This window comes from Hyaena hyaena, unplaced genomic scaffold (assembly GCF_003009895.1).
Source record: "Hyaena hyaena isolate Hyena2069 unplaced genomic scaffold, ASM300989v1 scaffold_371, whole genome shotgun sequence".
NCBI classification, from domain to species: domain Eukaryota; kingdom Metazoa; phylum Chordata; class Mammalia; order Carnivora; family Hyaenidae; genus Hyaena; species Hyaena hyaena.
In genome coordinates, this window is record NW_024081003.1 from 241,257 (window position 1) to 248,426 (window position 7,170).

Below are 7,170 nucleotides of genomic sequence, written 5' to 3' on the forward strand. Positions count from 1 at the left end.
CATGTTTTCCTTCCCCCCTCTGTTCTCCATTTGCTTCCTTTGCTCTTGCTTCTTCCTCTTTGGTTCTTTTTCCCATTTCCTCTCCCTTTCACTTCACTGGGCTTTTTTTTTATTGACTGGAGCTTCAATATTAGTTGCATCACACAGATTGCTTTTTCAGCTTTGATTTGGAAGGGAAAAAGAACTTTTCATCTCTGTGTGCAAATGTGATTCAAATATGGTGAACTAATTTATTCTGTAAAACTTAATTAAAACCAATAAAAAAAGGAGACAACACTGGAGGGAACAGTAACTCCCTTGGCAGGACCTGGGTGAGATGCATTCAGTTGGGGCTTTTTAAATCTTAGCGTTTGATTTGGCCCCATGATTTTCAGAGGACTTGCTTTGGTTTTATATGCTACTAAAATGCTTTTATGTAGTTAATGGTTTACTCCAATTGGGTAAAAGTTTTGTTAGGTTTTCTCTAAAGTTTCCCACAGGAAAGCCTTGGTTTTTTATTTGTGACTGGAATATTTTGTGACTTTGGAAATTACCAGGAAATTTTAAAAAATGCCACTTTTGAAGTTTTCCAGATGCACACAAGTATATTTTCACATACCTTACATCACAAACCTTATTGTGAAGTGATTTTGTCTGGAAGTACGAATAAACAAGGTCAGAGTGGAACTTGCAGGAATAGTGACTTCATGCTGAGATTCCCATTACATGTGAAGCTCCTTGATTGTAGAACTCCATCTGAAACACTTTTTAAATGACCCACACCAAACAGAAATAGAGTACACATGGATGGATGGAGAGAAGGGAGGAAGGAAGGAACGAACGAAGGAAGGAATGAAGGAAGGAAGGAAGCAAAGACTAAACAAATCAATCCAACAATCCCAAAATGTTGGAATACATTTACCTATATTCTCCCTTCTGGAATCAGAATTAAAGGGAGAGGCTGGAGCTGCTCAGTGCACTAGCCCCATGTAAGAGTAGACGAAGACTGCTGACCATGGAATCCCAGTGAAATCTCATGCCCAGCATCAAACTTTGCCAAGGTAGGTACTCAGTAAACATTGGATAAATTGAATTGCCACACCATTTTGATCAAAGTTTGCCTCAAAGTCACTAAAAAAGGAGTGCCAATGGTGATAATTTCCAGTATTTTATTATGAAAATCTCCAACATATAGAAAAATTTTTATAATTTTTCATTGAACAACACTGTACCTATAACCTAGATTCTACTATTAATTAACATTTCACTCTACTTATCACAACTCTATCCATCCCTATATTTATCCAACACTCATATTATTTTTTTTGGCTGGGCACAGTATACTTTATAGATGGTACATGACAAGTTAGGGCTCCCCAAGTCCCTTCCCTTTTTCAGGGAGTCTGTGATGGAAACTGTGTAAAGGTTGGGGGAGTCTCAATGTGTAGAGGTTGGGGGAGAGTTGGGGCAGGGATTCCCCAGGAGATGAGGCACTCTCTCTTCCTCTATCTCTCCTTGGGGCTGGTGGTCCAGGGGGTTCTTACTCCTTGGAGGTCATGTGGACCGTAGTTGCTGTAGCCAAATTCATTGTCATACTAGGAAATTACCTTGACAAAGTGCTCATTAAGAGCAAAGCCAGCCCCGGCATCAAAAGTGTAAGAGTGGGTATCACTGTTAAAGTCTCAAGAGACAACGTATTGCTCAGTGTAGCCCAGGGTGCCCTTGAGGGGGCCCTCCAATGCCTGTTTCACCACCATCTTGATGTCATCATACTTGTTAGATTTCTTCAGGCAGCAGGTCAGATCCACAACTGACATGTTGGTGATGGAGACACAGAAGGCCATGCCAGTGAGCTTCCTATTCAGTTCAGCCTTGGCAGCACCAGAAGAAACAAGGATAATGTTCTGGGTAGCCCCTTGGCCATGATTACACAGCTTCCCAGAGAGGCCATCCATGGTCCCCTGGGTGGCAGTGATGGCATAGACTGTGGGCATGCATCCCTTCACGATGCCACGATACCAAAGTTGTCGTGGATAACCTTGGCCAGGGGAGCCAAGCAGTTGGTGGTGCAGGAGGTATTGCCGACAATCTTGAGAGAGTTGTCATACTTCTCAAGGGTTCATGCCCATCACAAACATGGGGGTATCGGCAGAAAGAGTGGAGATAATAAGGCTTCAAGTGAGCCCCAGCCTTCTCCATGGTGGTGAAAAACCTATTGGGCTCCACAACATAGTCAGCACCAGCATCATCCCATTTAATGTTGGTGGGATCTTGCTTCTGGAAGATGGAGATGGGCTTTCCATTGATGACAAATTTTCCATTCTCAGCTTTGACTGTGCCATTGAATTTGCTGTGGGTAGGATCATACTGGAACATGTATACCATGTAGTTGAGGTCAATGAAGGGGTCATTGATGGCAACAACATCCACTTTGCCAGAGTTAAAAGCAGCTCTGGTAATCAGGTGCCCAATATAGCCAAATCTGTTCTAACTTTCACCATCATGTCTTGGGGACACAGCTGGCACTGCACCAGAAGATATGACTGAAGAACAGAGAGAAGCAGAGAGCTAACTCATATTATTTTTTGTGCATTTCAAGTTAAATTGCAGGCATTGATATCCTTCTCTATAAATACTTCAGTATACATATCATTAGAATTCAATATTTGTTTCCAGTCTTTTCCTTTGAAATAAAATGATCATTCACTAAAGTTTGACAATTGCAAACACCTATGTAACACAAATCCTTAACAAGATTACCATCACTCTGAGAAAATTTAGCAGTAGAGATTTGAGAGCCTTTGAAAAAATTTCTTTACCTCTTTACCCAGAAAGAGACTCTCCGAGAATTGAAGAGTTTACAATTTGATAGGAACTGTCCACCCTCACAAACTGCCTCAGATTTCACACTGTTAAAGAGTTGCTTTCTTCTATTTGTTTTAGCAAAATCCAAACTCTAAATGCATAGTTGATGGCAAGCGAGAGATTTATGTGTATGTACAACATTAGCTGAAGGTCCAGTGAGTTGGCAAACAGGAAGGAGAGAATAAAGCAAAATTAGAATCGTATTTTCTTATGTGGATTAAAAAATAATGTATACAAATAATTTTTGTCAGAATAACAGGTATACTTTGGGTACTAATATATGTAAGTATGTTTTCTTTGTACTGGATTTTCTGGGGACATCATCTTTATGCCGAAAAAAAGAAAACAACAACAACAACAACCAAGGAGCCCTCTGAGAAGCTGTACATGTTGCCAAGTTGAATACAGTGCCAAGCTAAATCCCTACCACATGGTACATATAAGTTGAATCTCTTCCAAATGCTGGGCTCCTTCTTAAGTAGCTATGTTGACTAATTACTTTCATCAGGATAATTGCACCTAAGAAAAGGGTACAATTATTTCTACCGAGTAGAATGTTGACATCGTTTAATGAAGAATTAATGCATGTGGTGACAAACTATGTATTTAGAGAGGAAATAAAGCACTTACCAACAATCTGTTTCCAAGAAGGAATTTTTAAGCATGTCTAGTATGCTTTTAAGTACTCAGAATGAAACTAATAGGCATTTCCACAGCACACAAGACTCAGCCTCTATCTAAGCCCATGCATGCCAATGAATTGACATCCACCAGGCACTAGTAGGTTCTATGTCATGGTTTAGTGTCAGAATAGCTCAACTGGGCTCAGGTAGTATCTACTCACACCACATTTCAAAGTGGCCTTTCCAGTCACTGTTGCACATAAATAGTAAATCCACAGCATCTTTCTTTGTGGGAGTGGCGAATTTTCTCAAACTGCAATGCAGGGGAGTATAGTTAAAACATCCAGTGTATTGACTGGGACCTAGAATAGTCACTGATGAATTAGAGCTCTAAAATTCATTTTTGTATACTTGCTGAACACACTACTGATCAGTCAACTGTTATAAGGAAGGTGCTAAGCCAATTACTATATAATAACCCAAAAGGAATATGCATTCAAGAGGCTTATACCTCCAAAAGGACCATTCAATTATTCATTCAACATGTCTCCTCTAGAACTGTAGTGAACTCTGGTCCACTGCCCAAATAGCCCTTCAAGAGTGAGGCACCCATTTCTCCAGCTGCCAGGAGTACAGACTGTTGATAATTCACAGCCCAGGAATTGCTCTAGGTGAAAAGAATACATATCCCTCTTCCTGGAGGCTTTTTTAAAAGATTGTTTAATGTTTTCTTTATTTTTGAGAGAAAGAGAGAGATAGCTTGAGCAGGGAAGGGTCAGATAGAGAGGGAGACACAGAATCTGAAATGGGCTCCAGGCTCTGAGCTAGCTGTCAGCACAGGGCCCGACGTGAACCCATGAACTGAACCCACAAACCGTGAGCTCATGACCTGAGGTGAAGTAAGACGTTTAACCAACTGAGCCACCCAGGCACCCCATCCTGGAGGCTTTTTAATCCAGTTACTTGTGGTGCTGGAGTACAGTCTCTTGACTCAATTAGGACAACTGTGAAGAGCATCACAACTCCAAATCTCAGCTGAGGCCTCTCTTGCAACTAGATCACAATTCAACTTCTCCCTTTTCACAATCCTGCCACTCTCACTTGTCAGAGGTGTTGTTACTAAAAACACTCCTCAATTAGCCTCCTGCATGTAAACCTCACAGTCTAAGTCACCTGAGGAAGCCAACCTGGGACAGTTCTGCCAAAAATGTTTCTAAGAAGGCAACCACAAGATGGAATTTATAAGCTGGATCACCTAGCTCCAAAATGAGAATTCTATCACTAGTGTGCAGTTATGGTGCAACTATTAAAAAATCTACTAATGGAGACTGGGGTAAAAATGAAAGTCCAAGGGTAAGATACTACCAACATGAGGTGGTATGAGATCCTGAGGGCCTCCTCAGTAATATAAAAAAGATTCTCTTCTCCTGCAACCAGAGGGCAGAAAAATCTGTAGATCAGACCCAGGCAGAGCTATAGAGAAGGTTGAATTCTCTACCCCAGCAGGTCTTTTATAGTACAGACAAGTTCTGATTAAGAAGGAGTGGGACATGGAGACTTGAAATGGGAACATGTTGGTCAATGCACTAGAAAATCTTGACCTTGGATACATTCAGACTCCCCTGAATCCTCTAGCTATGCAGAAGTGGTCCACTCCTCTCTTGCACTCCCCACCCCAGTTTTGCTTGAAGATGGTACAGAAGCTTTTGCCTTGCAAAATAATACACATCCCTTTGTGATCTGCCCTACTTTTTCTCCTGGACACCAAATCATGGAGAAAGCTATAACAATCCATCTGGGGTAGTTCTGAGCCTGCTAAAATACGTTAAAAACCATATATCAAAGAAGTTGCACTACCTAGCCAACATTTCCCAGCAGGAGCTAGGAGAGTTTACATGAGATTGCATCCTGAGTATGCTGTATCAAGAACAGAATGTGAAGTTGGAAACAGATGAGTTTATCAATATGTGAGCACTCTCCTGTGATCCAAGATTTACATCCCATCAAGAATCCTAGGAGACAGTGCTAATATGCTGCTAGGATGGTTCTTGGAAGCTTGGACAAAGCAATAGCCCACACCTAATGAAGTAGAAATGGGACAGATGGTAAAGACAGTAATCAAAAGATACAGAGAAGTGAGGCTATTAGAGTAGATATAATATATAAGGCCAGAAAACCCACCCCTGCACAAATTCTAAGAAAGGGCTTACAGAACAGTCCATTTACCGAAGTGTTAAGTAATGTGCCAGTAAGAGGGGCATAATCATTAAGAAGCTCAGTTGCAGTTGTCTTTGGTCATCCAGAGCAATAAGATATCCTGCTGAAGAACTAGGCTCCCTGATAACAATGGACGTGAGAGGATCCTCAAATAAAATAATTCATATAACTGAAACCATTGAGAAGAATCCACTTCTCTGAAAAAAGGAAGATGAACACAATTATAATAAATAGTAAGGGGTAATCAAGGAAGCTGACCCGTAAAGAACCATGAAGATGGTTAATAGAACATAGCCCTCCAAATGTCATAATAAATGGGTAGCCTATGAAAGTATTTCTCAAGCTATACAATGAAATGAAATTAAAGGTGAATGATCAAGAGACTGGGGGTGAATACCTTGATAAAAATTCCAATTTCCAGACCTTGTCCAATATTGAAACATGAGCCATTCTCAGACCTAGGATACACTGACTGATGGAAACATCATGTCCCCAGGAAAAAGAATTCCATGACACTATGAAAAGTTACTTGCTAATGATTCTTCCATAAAGGATCTCTGTCCATTTACCCAAATAACTTTATACTTGAGGAGAAATATCCAAATATTTGAATGAGAAATATAGATATAACATTTATATCAAAACATCAGGATGGACCTCTATTATAGTGGGGTTATATGGGTACATGCAATAAATGGAGCTATGGCCCACACCCTGTTTACTGTGGGTCCACTGGGGTCCATGGACCTGCTCCGTCATCATTTCCTCAGTCTCTGAATGTATAATTGGAATAAACATACTTGGTAGTTGTTAGAACTCATACATAGGTTAAGAGCAATTATAGTGGGAAAAGCCAAATGGAAGACTAAGAAACTGCCTTCTCACTCCCCACCCCAAACAAGACTGTATTCTGAGACATTCTCTTCAAAGTAAAAGACAAATTACAGCATCTCCTAACCCATACCACTGTGAAGGAATCACAATGTTTAGTAGGCCTAAAAAGGTTCTGGATACAGAATATTCCACATGTGGGAACACTGCTTCCACCTATATACCGAGAGACATGGAAGACTTACAGCTTTGAGTGGATCCCAGAGTAGTAAAGAGATCTCCAATGGGTCCAAAGTACAGTACAAGTAGCCTTTCCACTTAGGACATCAGACTCATTAGACTTTATGGTATTAGAGGTATCTGTGTTGACAATAGATGTATAGAGTTTATACTGAGCTCTAATAGGAGAATGATAATACAGACTTCTAGGTCTATATTTGTAGTAAGTCTCATTCTATCCACTGCAGAGATTTCTAGGCCACTTATAAAGAGCTCCCACATATGCTACTTATTCCTAGCATCAGGCCTTGGAACATCAATTGATCACGTAGCCAGAGCTTCCCATCAGGAGCTGGGTTTCTAGACCCACCAAATCATAAGGTTCAAAGGACTCAGTAGCAATCCTTCATAAAAGAAAGTGCTGCTATTGGTATCC

At 40.6% G+C, this 7,170-nt stretch overlaps 1 pseudogene; it reads right to left on the reverse strand.

Annotated features, from left to right (window-relative positions):
• Positions 1-1,146: 1,146 nt before the first annotated feature.
• On the reverse strand, positions 1,147-3,066 carry LOC120244124 (annotated as a pseudogene).
• Positions 3,067-7,170: the final 4,104 nt, after the last annotated feature.